The 16,388-nt window shown below is 43.1% G+C and overlaps 1 protein-coding gene across 2 annotated transcripts in view; it reads right to left on the bottom strand.

Annotated features, from left to right (window-relative positions):
• Positions 1-14,866, bottom strand: part of LOC137049209 (NACHT, LRR and PYD domains-containing protein 12-like) — a 79,231-nt gene extending 64,365 nt beyond the window's left edge. Inside the window, exon 1 of one of the 2 annotated variants that reach the window (XM_067427671.1) lies at positions 14,700-14,866. The gene's annotated coding sequence lies outside the window, so the exon portion shown is untranslated. The remainder of the gene's footprint in view (positions 1-14,699) is intronic. The other variant, XM_067427670.1, reaches the window with a different exon arrangement.
• Between the last annotated feature and the right edge of the window lie 1,522 nt (positions 14,867-16,388).

Raw genomic sequence — 16,388 nt, 5'->3', positions numbered from 1 at the left:
GCGTCAGGAACGCTTAGACGAGGCCTTCTTGGCGATCAGGACTGTCCTCAGATCAGCCCTGCCCCTCGAAGGCCTCGTCTGTGAGCGCCGCCCCTCGTCCCCACGCTGAGGGGGAGTTCGGGTAGCGACGCTCTGCTTTTGTTTTGCCCTGTGCGAGGCGCTCGTACTCGGTTTGGGCTGCTTGATGTCAGCAGCAGCCCCAGGGACCTGGACACGGAGAGGGAGGAACTGCTTGAGCGCCGCAGCTTGCTTCTTCGACTCCTGGAACCTCTCGGTGACAGTGTGAACTGTGTCACCGAAGAGGCCTCCAGGAGAAAGCGGCGCATCAAGCAGGAAGGCTTTCTCCCTCTCCTTGATGTCAGTGGGGTTCAGCCAGAGATGCCTCTCCGTGGCCACCAAGGCTGCCATAGAGCGGCCAACACATCTGGCCGTCTCCTTGGTGGCCCGGAGAGCTAAATCAGCGGATGTACGTAACTCAGCTACTATATCACCCCCCACGACATCACTACTTTCCAAATTTACATTTACATTTACATTTAATCATTAAGCAGACGCTTTTATCCAAAGCGACTTACAAAAAAGGGGAGAGTAATAGAAGCAACGGAACAAACAAGGCCAAAAACAAATCCCTCAGCAGGTCAGCCTGATATGCCTGCACGATAGCCATCGTGTGCAGGCATGCAGCCACCTGACCCGCTGCCGAGTACACTTTGCCCACCAGCGCCGACGTTGTTTTAAGAGGTCTGGTGGGCAAAGTCGGGGCCTTAAGGGACGACGCCGAGGAAGGCGAGAGATGGCTCGCGAGCGTCTCTTCAACCTTCAGCATCGCCCCATAACCGTACTGTTTCAGCCCGGCGATATTACTGTAGACCGAAGTCTGCGGGCTGAAAACACGATACGATGCCGGTCTCTTCCATGATCTTGCCACCTCAGTGTGCAAATCATGGAAGAACGGCAGGCCCCGTCGCTGAGGTTCTGAAGCGTGAGAAGGCAGGAATCTTTCGTCTAGCTTGCTTGCACGCTTGCTTCCTGCCTCATATCTCTCAGCTGGCCAGTCGATGTTAAGCCTGACCACCGCTCGCGTCAGAACCTCAACGAGCTCCTCGCATGCAGGGGACTGAAGTGGCGAGTCTTCAGTCTCGATGCTTTCAACGTCCACCTCCTCAGAGCTGGACAGTTGAAGCACCGGCGACTCAGGGGGGAAGAAACCACCATGCATGCTTCCATGCCCCGAGAAGAGCCGCTGGATGGTGCAGGTGAGGGCAGAGATAAGGCAGCGCCCGTCTCTAACCCCTTTGCAACATCCAATTGTGATCCCCACGACTGCAGCCTCCGCTCCGCCTCGGCGGCAACGGGACCAGAGCCGCGGGGAACACGAGCCGAGGCACCCTCCTCAAAGAGTGCCCGACGGGAGCGCAGCGTTCTCAGCGGTAACTTTTCACAATGCTCGCAAGCAGCCCCCTCGAGGGCTGCCTGGGCATGCTGCGCTCCCAAGCAGGCAACACAAAGAGAGTGTGTATACCCACCCGTGATGTAGCGTGGGCAGGGATGAACACACCTCTTAAAACTGCTTTCACTTCCCATAATCTCTATCTATTTTATTTTCTCTTTGTTTTGTTAATATATATGGAATATTTAACAAAAAGGATGAAAACTCTTCAATAGACAGACAAAAACACCAAAGAGACAGACAGGTTCACACAGATCGCTTGCTGAAGGCTCAGAAGCTAGTTCCTGTTTGTTTTCGCGGACGCTTTATAGCTTCCGGTCGATGACGTCATCACGCCGACGATCGATCGATTTTCCGATGGAATGGTTCTACAGGCGCTTCACGACGCATTAACGCAGAGGCGTTCTCACAGCGTTTCGACGCAGCTCGAGTTCCCCGAAAGGGAACAAAGGTTATAAAAAGCCTGTTAGTTCCCTTGTAATACAACACGAGTACTGTGTCATTTGTCTTATTAAACCTATTAAGACAAGATAATTCTGAGGCCTTTATACAATCACGCAGTGTATTCACGCATGTTGATTGGTTCGTAAAGCTAAAGAAACGAACCATTGACGGTGTGGTATGTGGGAGCCGCTGAGGAGAGATATTGGCCCTCATTTATCAATCTTGCGTAGAAACAGGCGTATATGTTGGCGTAAGATTATGCTTACACTCCTCTCACCGCCTGATTTATGAAACTGTGCGCACCTCTGCAATTCAGGTGTACGCAATACTTGCCCTTGATAAATCCCGCGGCTGAAAACGATCGTCATTAGAATAACACGCCCCTATATAGTCAAGTCTCCGCCTCCCGCACGCCCTCATTTTACGCCATGAACACACGGAAGACGGCAAAGAAGCGAAACTTCTCCGACGTGGAGATCGGGCGCGCTCTATCATCTCACTAGTCCACTAGTCAGGGCACTGATTAGGACATAAGTCAATGGGCTGACTCCCTGATCAGTGCTCTGACTACTGAACTATTGAGATGATTGAGACGCACCCATCGAGATCACCAGGGAAGTGGAAAAAAAAACGAAATTGTTTTATTTAAGAGTATAAAGAGTGGGAATAAAGGCACCCACAAAAACAAAATATGGACCCAAATTACGAGTAATTACGAGCTGAAATACGAGCTCATATGAGTAATAATATGAGTAGTTTGAAATACGTTATAACATTACGAGCTGTTAATAGTGTGGGGGTTGAGAAGCGCACCCCAGCAGTTTAAAGCTGTTTGGATAAGAAATTACCATCCCAATGCATTATTTTACAGCACGTTTTGAAACAATTAGCATTTAATTTCGTATCACGGCATGTATTGGGGTGTACGACAGTGATGATGATGTGATGTGGAGTATTCATTCACATTAATAATTACATGACAATTTGTAAGATTCTTCTTTTTCTTCTTCTTCTTCTTCTTCTTCTTCTTCTTCTTCTTCTTATTATTATTATTATTTTTATTATTATTAATGACGCTTGTTATTTAGAAGAAGAATGTCGTTTTTATTGATTTTATTATTATTTAAAAGAAGAAGGTCATTTTTATTATTTTGTCAGTCTGAATTATTTTAGTCCCAGTCCGTGCGCAGCTGCTGGGCCAGGCGGGCCGGTGAAGCGCACAGGCTCGCGACTGTAGGAATACATATGCCTACAAATCAAACTCTTTGGTAAAGTCACACAAATTAAACATTGACGTTCATGTTGCACAAAAATAAACACTGAATGTTGTTGTTGTGGTTTTTAACAGTGGGTCATATAGCATATCTTGTCAGTGCGTTTTGTGTTAGGAATTGTTTTTCTGCGCATTTTCCCACTAACTCAAACGTGCGTACACCACCTCCTGAGCTGGCGTAGGATTTGAGCGTGCCGTACGCCAACGTCCATATTGATAAATCTCAAAGTCACCGTGGGTTTGGGTGTACGCAAGGTGTACGCTGGAAATTTGGTGTACGCACTTTTGATAAATGAGGGCCATTATCTCTGAAAACCACACTCTGTTTGGCCAATGTGGCGCTATCAGTAAGATACAAGAACATTTTGCTCAGGGTATGCTAAATGGTCTCAGTTTCAGCAGGAAGCAGTTGTGCCCAAATCGTGACCGAATCCCAAACAAACCTAAGATAAGTCGTTGTCTGGGTAGGAGAAGGAAAACTCCTACCCAGAAAACATTTCTCTTTTTGTTGCCTAGCAACGAGGGGGAGAGGACGCTGGTGTTATCTGTTTGCCGCTTCTCCACCTGAATCAAGTAAACTATAATGTTAGATTTATTTAATTTTATGATTTTTTTTTATTACCGTGACCTATCAAATCAGTCAGAGATATAATTGGGACTGTTGTATGGATTTTACCATCTCAGATGACTTCACTCGGCTGCCAACGCCTTTTTTTAGCAGTCTACATCACCAACGATGCTCCATCATGTTTATCAGTCATTCAATAACTTTGACTCCTACGACGGCCTCGTTACATCCACAGAAGTGCTCAACGAATGTTTGTTTATTCCTGGTCTGGTGAAACCATCCCTGCTATCTGGACAGCTTTGCGCCCTTGTCTCTTTAATGTCATCAGAGGACAGATACGCTGAGGATTATTAGCACTCCACAAGCGCTCATCAGCTCCATCTCCCTTGGATTAAAACCTGCACCACTGGGGACAGAGCCTTCTGTGCCGCTGCTCCACGCCTGTGGAAAGCCCTCCCTGAACATTTGAGGGCTCCACAAATGACTGACGTTTTTAAAACGGGACTAAAAACTTAGAACGTTTTCCAATGTTTACATTTCTTTGTGTTTACATTGTTGTGTTGATTTTAACTTAATTCTTTATTGCTTCTAACAATTTTTTTCCCTCCCTTTGTAGCATTTTGAGATTTTCTTTAAAATGCAAAGTGCTTTGTAAATAAAATGTATTATTATTTTTTTATTATTATTTCTTGGTGTTGAATCTCAACCCTAGAGAAATTAGATGAGCTAACACATTGTCTCTGTGTTGAAGCACCATCTTTCACCAATTGTGCTAGTATTAACCAATTGTCTTTGTTATTCAAAATGTGAATGTAAGTCCCAGTGGAGCCACTACTGCATCTACTGCATCTTTTGTATACGGTGACAAGGCTAGCCGAATGGGAGAACGCGAAATTGGTAAGCTTTTGTCCCCAAGAGCAATGAATCTTTCAGATCGATTGTGACGAACCAAACGTAATGTTGAATTTGTTTACGGGTAACATCTTGAACTTGAGCGCTTTATCTGAACTGTTTAAGCCTCAAAGATCTAAGATTGGACACAACCCCCCACCACTCACAGTGGCATTCATTATAAACATGTCAAGCCAAAATTAATTCATTTAAAAAGAAAATGCAACAGCATTAGACTCCTCTCTCTCATTTCGCAAGAATCTAAATACGCTTCTATATTTGCCGTGAAATTATTGTTCATTATGTAACCCAGGCTTTGTAATTTACTCATGTTCTAATATCCACAGAAAATAGCATCCTTCACATGCGCAGAGTGTATTGTGTACCAACACAAAGACACACTTGATCTTCTGTTCGATCATGAGATGAGGAAGTTTAAAGTTGCGCTATTGACTGAAGACCCGGTTATAGTTGGTCAGTGGCACAGTTGTTTTCAGTTGCCTCAAAATAGCAACGTGTCTGAACACACCAGGAAGAATTCCCTTATTTCCTTCAGATTTCACATTAAAGTAGCTCTAGATAACTTTTCAACCTTCATAATATATTTTCAAGACTCTTATGATGATACATCGACTTACAATGGGTTGAAAGACATGTCTGCCATAGCCTGACGGGGTCTGTATCTTTTTTACTCATACTTTTAAACTTCAGGTTTCGGGTAGTAACCCGAGAACAAAAAGAACAACAAAATTCGACTGCTTTACGGCATATACGTCACTTCCACCACCACCCCCACGTAAACACAAGTAAATACATAAGATGTACAAAATCATATCATATTTTAGAATACCTAACATGTCTGTGATATTTGTTTATTTGTCTTGCCTCAAACTATAATGCAAATCGATTTTTCAAATTTGCAGATTCATCTATGGCAGCTTGATATTATAATATTGACGATATATGTTTATTACCTACTACTCAAACATTGAATTGAAGTATCATATAGTTCCCTTTCGAAAGGGAACTCGAGCTGTGTCAGTTGACGCTACGGGAAACGCCTCCAGCGTGACCGGTGTCTGAACTACTATCAAATCATGGCCAGGGTTGCCAGGTCCCAGAAATATTTCTAGCCCAATGAGAACTCAAAACCCACCTAAATGGAATGAAAACTAGCCCAATTTTCCAGTGTCCAATCAAATTAGACAACCACTGGATTCCCACAAATGGCCTACAAATAAACTATATTACATATAAAATTATATAAATTATATTATTATTATATAATTATATTATATTTATATTATATATAAATTATATATATAAAGTTTGGAAACTTTTGGTTTTGAAAACTGATAGTCTCTTCTGCTCACCAAGGCTGCATTTATTTGATCAAAAATACAGCTAAACAGTATTATTGTGAAATATTTTTACAAATTAAAATAATTTTTCTATTTTAATATATTTTAAAATGCAATTTATTTATGTGATTCAAAGCTGAATTTTCAGCTGAATTACTCCAGTCTTCAGTGTCACATGATCCTTCAGAAATAATTGTAATATTATGATTTGCTCCTCAAGAATCATTTATGATTATTATCAATGTTGAAAACTGTTTTTTTCAGGATTATTTAATTAATAGAAAGTTCAAAAGAACAGCATTTATCTGAAATATAAAGCTTTTGCAACTTTATAAATGTCTATACCGTCACTTAATTAATTTTTAAGGCATCCTTGCTGAATAAATGTATTCCTTTCTTTGTTTACCCACCCCCTACCCCCCGGTAGTACAATGTTACAAAAGCTTTCTATTTCAGATAAATACTGTTTGTTTGTTTTTTACTTTCTATTAATTAAATTATCCTAAACGTGTTTTCAACATTGATAATAATCATATATGTTTGTTGAGGAGCAAATAATCAAATTATAAGGATTTCTGAAGGATAATGTTATACTAAAGACTGGAGTAATGATGCTGAAAACAGCTTTAAATCACAGGATAAATTACACTTTACTATATTCAAATAGAAAACAGTTACTTACATTTTAATAATATTTCATAATATTACAGTCAACATTACTTTTTTTATTTTTAATAAAATAAATGCAGCTTTGTTGAAGATACTTATTTAAAAAACAATCAAAATAGTCGTTTCCAAAAAAAATTGTGTGTGTAGGCTACAGTTTACAATCTCAGGGCTGTCTTCTTTTGGACCTTATGCTCTCTTCCCCACCCTTCTCATGTGCTGAATAGATTTCAGCAGTAAAGAGAGAAAGCATTCATGGTGATGATTTTTCTCCATTTATCTGATATTTTATAGTGCTGCTTGTTCATCCACGGACAACCGAACCGATGCTTCAACCACCAAAAGCATAACCATACACCGTAAAAAAAATAACTCATGTGACGTGATGATGCTTGATTTGTGAAATACTCAAGTGACGTGTCTCCTCACGCGGAGCGATTGTTGCCAAGTTAATTCGTTCCCGGGGATCAAAACACACTAATAAACCTTTCCATTTTATTTTTTCTTTGACTCTTATATTTTTCCGCGGCTGCGGTGCTTTATAATTGTAGCCCAAAAAACCGCAACCCGCGGCTCCGTAATTTTACCCGCAACTCATAGCCCAGACACACTCTCACCCAATTGAGAGGACAATAAAATAGCCCAATTGTGCAGGAAAACCGCGACCCTGGCAACTATGGTCATGGCAATCCTACTCACCGGCGACACCTTGCAACCATGACACTAGCTTTTTCGTCTTCAGGGACTGTTTTGTCTGAATGCTTCAAGTCAAAGGTAATCCAAATTCATTTGATTTCTGCCTGGGATTAAGAGCATGCACAGGCAAGCTCTTATGGAGTTGTTTGTTTGTTTGTGTGCAACGGGAGCATTTGTTAAACACAGTATCTCATCTAACTCTCTTCCTGAGGTAAGAGGATGGTTGCATCTGAGACTAAGTGACATAGTCCCACTCACGCCGAGGCTGAGCGCGGACGCACGTCATGTTTCCTCGGATGGGGCTTGCCAATTATCACAAGAGGTCGGTTCCTTCTGGCGATCTGGCGGCTGACGAGATCTATGAGAAATGCTCTTAGGGATGGCTGGGAAGAAGATAAACTAGTTAGCAGCCATCCTGAAAGTGTATGCGGAGCCGATGAATGTTATGTACGCTCTGCAAGGGCTGCGGCTGCCATGTGGGCGCGTTAGAGGAGAGATCACTTGTATTAGACTTACGATCGATTTCTCCCCGCCATAAAATCATCGGCTCATTTGAGCTTTCCATTCCTTTCTGATCTCCTTACTGAGATCGGGAGGGCATGGAAGAACCCATGTCCAGTTTGAAAACTGAGAGCTCCAACCCTGCCATCTGAGCTTTTTTAACGATACGTTTTTTCGATGGCAGGGCATACATGGCAGCGGGTCAGCCCGGTGCTACTCTATACACAATGTCGGTGCTACAAGTATACTGGGAAGGTCTGCTGAGGGATCTCAATCAGGGAATAAAATAAAATAAAATAAATAAAAACCCTGATGCAGGGCGGCGGACACACGCCACTCCAGCGATAGCAGGCCCCGAGGGCCAGAATCGAGAAAGTGTGTGCGATGGTGTCTGAGGACCTGCACGCCGCTGAGATCCCGGTCCCAGGCAGGCGGGAGGCGTCGCGGTTATAGACCAGTGGCGGGGCCTGAGGGCCAACATCGCCTCTCCTGCGCCCCGTGGTTGAGGGCAGGGCGCAAAGAGGCGGACTCCCGGAGAAGAGGAAAGGTTTATCACAACGCGGTTGGCATGGATGATATGGATGAAAATATGGTCTTCCCCTGGTGGTGAGTTAAGAATTACAACTGACTTTTTCTCCTCTTCTTCAGCATCTTCCAAGGCACTTCTTGCAATCGGCCTGTGGTGGGGCCGTGAAGTGATAATACTCTAGGTCCCGTCTGGCAGGTATGTGAGAAGCGCCCCCCTCAGGTTTGGTGCGACGAAGCATGCATGATACATGAAAGCGATGAGGCACCGAAGGAGAGCGGGTGAGTCCCCTTTATAGGGAAAACATTCTTTCTTTCCCGTATGTTTGGACTCTATGCTTCCCCTGAGGGGTTTTGTGGGATGATGGATGTGGGAAACAAGTTTCTACAGAGAAGATTGGGCCTGTTATTCCCCGGTGGGGTGGCTAGAACGATGTTTGTGATAAACACAGTGTGTTTATGTTAGGCTGTATGTTTTGCTAGTGCAGCACTGTGGTCTGTGGTAGGCAGTTTCTCATCTGGATATGTGAATATGAACAGTTGAGGCCACCGCGCATGCCCGCGGGCATGTAGCGTCGATATAGACTTATGTGCATTCTCCTAGTCGAACTGTTAGGCCCATAGCCACCCCTGGGTAGCGTTAGCACCTCTGCTAGTGAAATATCTAGATTGTAGAGTGTATGAGGTCAGGCTAGCGCATGAACTGCAGTAAGGTTTGTCCCAGCCCTTTTTAGGGCCTTGGTTTTTGTGTTTTTTCAGATCAATGCTGGCTGGCCCTCACAAGGGCACTGCATCAAGTTGGCCTAGGCTGCTGGTGGGATGGCGGCAGGGTCTTGCGGTTGCAAGCTGCTCCGGCAAGTTGCCCCGGGCTCCTGTCAGTAGATCTGCAGGAGCTTATATCCCTACCCGGCCTCCTCTCAGTTCAGGGTTGTCCGGCCAATGCCCACCCCCCTTTCGCTGCATTTGGGGGCTGTTATTAATGCAGAATGGTGTGTAGCAGAATGGATTGCGACTTTGCCAGGGGTCGTGGGAGGGGGTAGGCATCTCTTCGCTTGTGCGCAGTTAGACTTGCTTTGCTAACCCCACCCCCCAGAGCTTATTGTGGCCGCCACTTCTAGGCGGCCCCTGGCCTTATTCTGGGAGGGACGGCCGGTTGGTAGCATGTGTTGAATGCTTCACTTCTTGCTCTGTGTCTTCTGCTCTACCTTTTTAGGGCTCGGGTCGAGCTGTACTTCACAACCATCAGCTTAGCATGGGTTGGTAGGATGCTCGCCTGGAGCCGAAACACTGCCATGGCTGACGCCCTTGCACGGACGGCGGACCGCTGGATGATCAGACGGCCGCCCTGGAGGCAGGTGACGTAAGTTGTAGCAGGCCCCTTATGGCTTCCCTGGGGATGAATCCCCAGGTGGTTACTGGATGTCCAGTTCTTCGTCAGCCAGCAGACAAGCCACTGTCAGCCCGACTTGGAGCGGCCAGCATTCATCCAACCTGCCAGCGAGCATTCGTCGCTGGCATGGCCACAAGCCCAGTTAGTAGGCCTTCCTGGGCTTCAGTCACTGGATGACAGGTAGTAGGCCTCGCGGGGCCTCCCTGAGGGCCTGCTGGGACACAGCAGGCCTCTTCTGGCTTCCCCTGAGGGGGTACTCCAGGGCATCAGCACTGGATGACGGGTAGTAGGCCTGCTTTTTTTGTATCCCGCGGTCCCGCTTTTATGAAATTATTTGGCCCACCCCAGCCCGCCTGCACCACTGTATATATTTTTACAACCCGCCACGCTCCGCACCTGCGACCATTAAATAGACATACTAGGCATTGTAATGTAAATGAAAACAGCCTTTATGTCAGCCTGAAAGTGCTTCGAAACATTGCCCTGTAAACGAATATAAACCGTAAATCAGGTCATACTAACAAGATAATGATAAATATTTTCAACTAGGGATGCACCGAATCCAGATTTTTGAGGTTTGGCCGAATACCGAATCCACTGGTTAAGATTCTGCAGAATCCAAAACCAAATACCGAATCCAAATCCCATCCTCAGTCCATTATCACAGTAAACACATTATTGACATAAACAACGTTCACAGCAGTGTATTTTTTATTTAATTTAGCCTTTTTTTAAAAGGCAACATTATGCCAGCCAGGATGACTGTGCCATATTGCTGTCTGTAGATTCCTTCATGCACAAAAAAACCGATCACCGCTTCTTTTACGTCCTTACGTAATTATGTCATTTCTATCATCCCAGCGGATGAAAATACACTCAAACACATTCATCTAAAGTATTTGTAATCAAAACTTAGTATAGTAATAATTATTATTGTAATCATTATCATCTTGGATACATTTTTTAATTCATGTTTTGCAAAAGCACTCAGCCACTGTCGTGCAAACACTGATGTTTTACACAGATTAAATAAACTTACATCGTCATAACATAAATTTACACAAATCCTTGGTTCACCCGTGCTCATATATTATCAGCATCCGTTTTCCGAGAGAAACAGTTCGGTTCAAGACGACGCTATCACGCATGCAGTATCTCAGCTCACCGGTTCTCACAGCAAAACATGTCTCAGTTCAGTGAACTGTTGGAGTTACAACATATACTTCAAGATATTAGTTTATTTCTAGTCTGAGGGACTGTCACTCATGTCAGAAAGTGAGTAACTATAGTAACTTGTGAGATCAGCGCTGATTTGAGACGCGAACCGTTTAGAACGATTCAGTCCTATTTGGTGAACTGGTTCGACCGGATCACCAAAAAGATCCGGTTAAAAAGAACGATTCGTTCGCAAACCGGACATCCAGCGGCTATTGTTTAGGGGTTTTGCCACCACGAGACAAATCGGCATTGCAAATTGAACATATAGCTCGACTTGAATTGCCTTCTTGTGACTGAAAGTACTGCCAAACAACACATTTTCTGTTCACAAGTTCCATTTTCACTCTCTCACAGCCTACTGCATTCGAGCGGTCCACCTAGTAAACACGTTGCCATAATCAACCGCGGCATCATGTTCGACCAGTACGTTTCGGTCCGGTGTAAAAAAATTCTAAGGTTCGGCAGAAACCGAACCCAGTCAAAAAGCCCAATATTCGGCCGAATCCGAACCTGAATCCTGGATTCGGTGCATCCCTATTTTCAACATTTACAAAGCACAAAAGTCGTCTCTCTCGGCAACTTCTTCACTATCTTTCTCCCACTCACTAAACTCATTTATGTTTGACTCGCTCGGCTGGCTGGCAGGATCTGCTTAGCTACCCGCTTTGGTGACGCCACCAAAATGGCAAATGTGACGCCAAAGGTTTGGGGACATCACGCAAGTTACATTGCTACAGCCGTCGTATTGTAACCTTATCAAAGAACCTAATAAAATATGAAATAGATATTCCCAAATATTTAATATAGGCTATAAGGAATTGCATGCAACATACACAGATTTTTTGTTTTTAATGACCTGCCCCAACCTGCGCCACAAATAGAGTGACAATTTCTTTACCCGCCCTATAATGGTTGTTATGTCAACAAATGCACATGCTCATCCCCTGACGTAGGACAGTAGTAGAGGACAGTACTGTTTCTCAACTGTAGGGGGACCCCGAGAGCAAAAGTTACCTAGTGCTGCTTTAAGGCCGTGTGTCCACCAAAGCCTTTTAGCCGGCTGAAAACACTAGGTGCCCTGCAGAAAACGCCTCACTGTCGGCGCTTGACAGTGTTTTGTCAGCGCAGGATTTTTCTTCTCTTTTCTTCCAGTTGTTCCAGACTCTTTGCTTGTTATGATACGGAACATCTGCAGAAGTATTACTAGAATTTCACAGATAGTTTGTTTCTGTATGGATTCTATATAAAAAAATACATATACATTTTAAAGTGTTTCCTCTAGCTCTTGTTTTAAATGATTTTGTTGATATTATATGCCGCTTGTTTTTATCTATTGACGTTGCAGAATGTGGCGATTGGTCGGTGTTGTTTTTGTCCCACTCCTACTCCACTGTGATTGGGTGGCTGAGTGAAAAGTGACATAATGAGCTTTTTTTTTTTACTCTAAATGCTCAGAACCTCGTTAAGGCTCATGGTGTTCGTTAAAACGTAGCGCTCCCATTGAAAACAATTGAACACGCCAGCCAGCCATGTGAAAAAAACACTTTGGTTGACACGGCCTAAGATATAAATGATAGCTAGAGTCAGTACTGACGTGTGAACTATTATGTTAAGGAGAATCATTTCTTTAGTACACTGCTCATTAACAGAAGATTGTTGTCCCAGGAATAATCAACCACCCTAAAGAGACATCTGTAAGAATTTGACATTGTCAATGGTTCAAAATTGTGCATTTGGCACCAGTTTCACCCTGGAATTTAGTGTTTATTCCTGACACAACTCCAGAACCAAATCAGTTCTATTACAAGGGGCCTACCATAGTGAACTATATCTATATTTGGATAAATCGGAACTGTAGGTTGCTAGGGTGTAAATAGAATCCATTATTTTGCACCAAGGTTAAGAACCTGCCCCTATTTTCACCAGTTGAAAATCTACTATTATCATCATCTGCCACATTTTTTTCGGTGTTCCTCATTACTGTTAAACATGCTGTTAAAGCTTCTTGCATATGTAATACAACCTTCTTCCTTTTTTATTTATTTCCCAATTCTGTGTTAAGAAGCTGAAGTTTCTGCACTTCGGCGAACCCCATGGTTTTTTTTTTCCAGGATGGCCTAATTCCTCCGTCACTGTCAGAGATACAGCAGCCAGTGATCTTCTTGGCATTGCAAGGATATTTTCAAGGTTCTCAACAATATCCTGCAGTTTTTGCAAGCCTTTTGAGAGTTCCTACAGTTTCAGCCCTGCCCTGTTGTTTTAAAAAACTAGATCATGGGTTTGGTTGTACAGAGTGTAAAACAGGAAGTTTAACTCCTAGGTTTGTGGAGGATGTAATTATTTAATGAACTGTTGTATGTGCTGACATTTTTTTATTTTTAGAAAATTAGAGACAAACTTTAAGAAAACAAACTATAAACAAAACTGATGTGTACACAGATGTTAAATTGCCAACAATACACAGTAAAAGTGATATGGGTGTATGTTTGTTTAAGTTTTTTTAAATCAACAGGTTAACCTGGGACAAGGACCCCTTTAACAGTCAGCGATTCACATCAAGAAGCTCAAAGTGAGGTAGTCAAATGTGCAATCTTAGGCCGGAGACACACTGCAAGCGTGGCGTTTTTGCTGCGTGTCAGCCGCGGGGCGGCTGCCTGGCGTTTTCTCTGTCTTTGCACACCAGAAGCGTGTCTGATGCGGCGCTGCTGCTGCTGGGAAGCCCTATACTTCATGTTAAATATAAATATATTGCCTATTGATACAGCAAAGACAACGTCGGCAGTAGCCTATTTTGACCATACATATATATGGTATTGACGGCAAAATAGGCTACAGAATATTTCGTTCTGTATTGACAGGTTTAATATTTCAAAATCGATAATTATGTTGTTTTTTATTATTACAAGAAGGCCTATATCTGCATTTATGTTAACCTAAAGACTTTCAAACATGAAAATGTCATTTATTAATATGTATTCGTGTCAAAATGGCATATAAACATATTTTCCTATGCTGTTTTACCTAGAAACGCTTCCAACACGCTCGCGTGTCGCGTGAAAAATAGGCGTCTCTTCTATTTGAAGCATGCACACGTTTTCCGCGCGGCTCGGACCGCGCGTGAGCCGAGCGGCTGACGCAGGCAGTATGCAAGCGCTAACCAGTTAACATGGGAGCCGAAATAAAAACGGACACGCCACGCAGCCGAGGCGCTCACGGCACGCTTGCAGTGTGTCCCCGGCCTAAGTTTGACAGAGAGCGTGTCTGTGGACAGACTGAATTATAAATATAATTGTGCAGTGAAAAATCTGATATTGTGACCACCCTAATCTAAGGCCCTGTCCACACGAACACAGAAATTTTAAAAAAAGCAGCACTTTCTATACGGTTTGGCTGTTGTCATTATACACATTTGTGTCCTCATATGTCACAAAAACAAAATGCAATTAAAATGTCTGTCCATCATCAACAGGTCCCTACATGACAACGATATGCGTTTAGCCACTTAACCGTTGTTTAAATTCACCTAAACAGTGTGTTAGACGGCTAGCTGTATCTCGCGCTGAAGTCCCGTGGGAACTCAGCGGTAGCCGGAAAAAAAGGCAGTCCAGTTGGGAAGAGCGTCGTGTGTGTAAAGCACAATTATTTTATTAAGCTACTGCACATCTTTCCTCAAGCTGTGTGTGCCCAAATGGAAGGATAAATAAAATTTACATTACCTCCACAGTGGCTGCACCCGTCTTTAACCTTGGAATGGCATTTTTCTTCAACTGGCCCGGCTGTGTTGTGTCTGTGTAAGTTAGTCAAGTGTTTGCTGAAAATTTTCACAATTTGGAAAGGCACAAACACGAACAATTTCTTCTTCACTTGTGAGCCCAATCGGATCATTACTGATGTCCGGTTCACGAAAGAATCATTCTTTTTAACCGGTTCTTTTTAGTGAACCGGGCGAACTGAATCGTTCTAAACGGTTCGCGTCTCAAATCAGCGCTGACCACACACGTTATTCTAGTTACTCACTTTCTGACATGAGTGACAAGTCCCTCCGAATAGAAATCAACCAATGTCTTGAATTATATGTTGTAACTCCAACCATTCACTGAACTGAGACATGTTTTGCTGAGAGAACTGATGAACTCAGCAGCAGCTGATTCTGAGCATGTGCGTGTAACTGAATGAGCAGCGGTCATTGGATCAGCAGTACAGAATTGAAAACCATTTCTCTTGGACATGTTCAATACTGAGAACCGACGAGCTGATGAGCAAAGCCTCTTCATACACACAACGCTCTTCCCCACTGGACTATTTTTCCGGCTACAATGGAGTTCCCACGGGACTTCAGCGCGAGACACAGCTAGTGCCTAAAACAGGTGAATTTAAACAATGGCTAAGTGGCTAAACGCATCTCGTTGTAATGTAAGGGCCCTGTTCATGTTGAACAAACATTTTAATTGCATTTTGTGTCTGTTAAGAGGCACAAAGACACCCTTTACGTTTATGCCCCCAAAGCTGCCGTTTTAGCGGACCGCGGGCTCTGGCACACCAATCCGGTTTGTTTATTTTTCTATAGACTGTACCCACAAAGATATAACGATCAAGATAAACTTAAAAATTCGCCGGAGTTGTCCTTTAAGACCTTATGGCTCCTTATTGTACTCCTGTGCAAATGACCTTTGACCATACAAAGTCTTTCAACTACATAGTTTAAGACCATAATACTATATCTATTATAATGTCCATTTCTTATCATTAGAAAAATTAACAATGACAATTTCAAACAATGGAATTTTAAAACTATTCTCAACTATTTATTTTTTGACTTTTGTAACTTTACCATCCACATACTGGATAAATCGCTCATCATGAACTACACACATACTCAAGATGACTTTGTACTAGGCCTGTAGCAAGTACCATTAAACTTTCTCTTTCTGGAAAAAAAAACTAGCATATCTAGCAATACATTTATTTCGAGCATCAACTTTTCCCAAAAATTTCTAGGCCATACTTACATCACTTAAACACAACAAAGATAACCAACTGATTTAAAAGTACACAACCATCAACTTTGGCTACCAAGTAATTTTCCTTTCGTGACTAATGTTTAAGTCTAGATCAATGTAAATGGATAAATGACACTTTTGAACCTGTATCTACCAATATTATATCAAGCAGTATTCACATACCATTAATAATGACGATGTAGATGTTTCTTGTCCTTTTCCCCACTGAACATGTGCCTTGAGCAGAAGTTGTTTTGAAACTCCTTTCAGTTCTGCATTTTCATATAGAACTGTGGAGGGTGGAGTTTTCTTCTGAGCTCAGAAATCAATAATTTCAACACCTCAAACCGACAAGGAACTTCTGCTTCTACAGGCTGAGAGCTGTGAATGTAAAGCAAGCACGAA

The sequence above is a fragment of the Pseudorasbora parva genome, chromosome 20 (assembly GCF_024679245.1).
Source record: "Pseudorasbora parva isolate DD20220531a chromosome 20, ASM2467924v1, whole genome shotgun sequence".
Taxonomy (NCBI): domain Eukaryota; kingdom Metazoa; phylum Chordata; class Actinopteri; order Cypriniformes; family Gobionidae; genus Pseudorasbora; species Pseudorasbora parva.
Note: the sequence above shows the minus strand (reverse complement) of the source record. Positions and strands in the feature narration are given on the sequence as shown.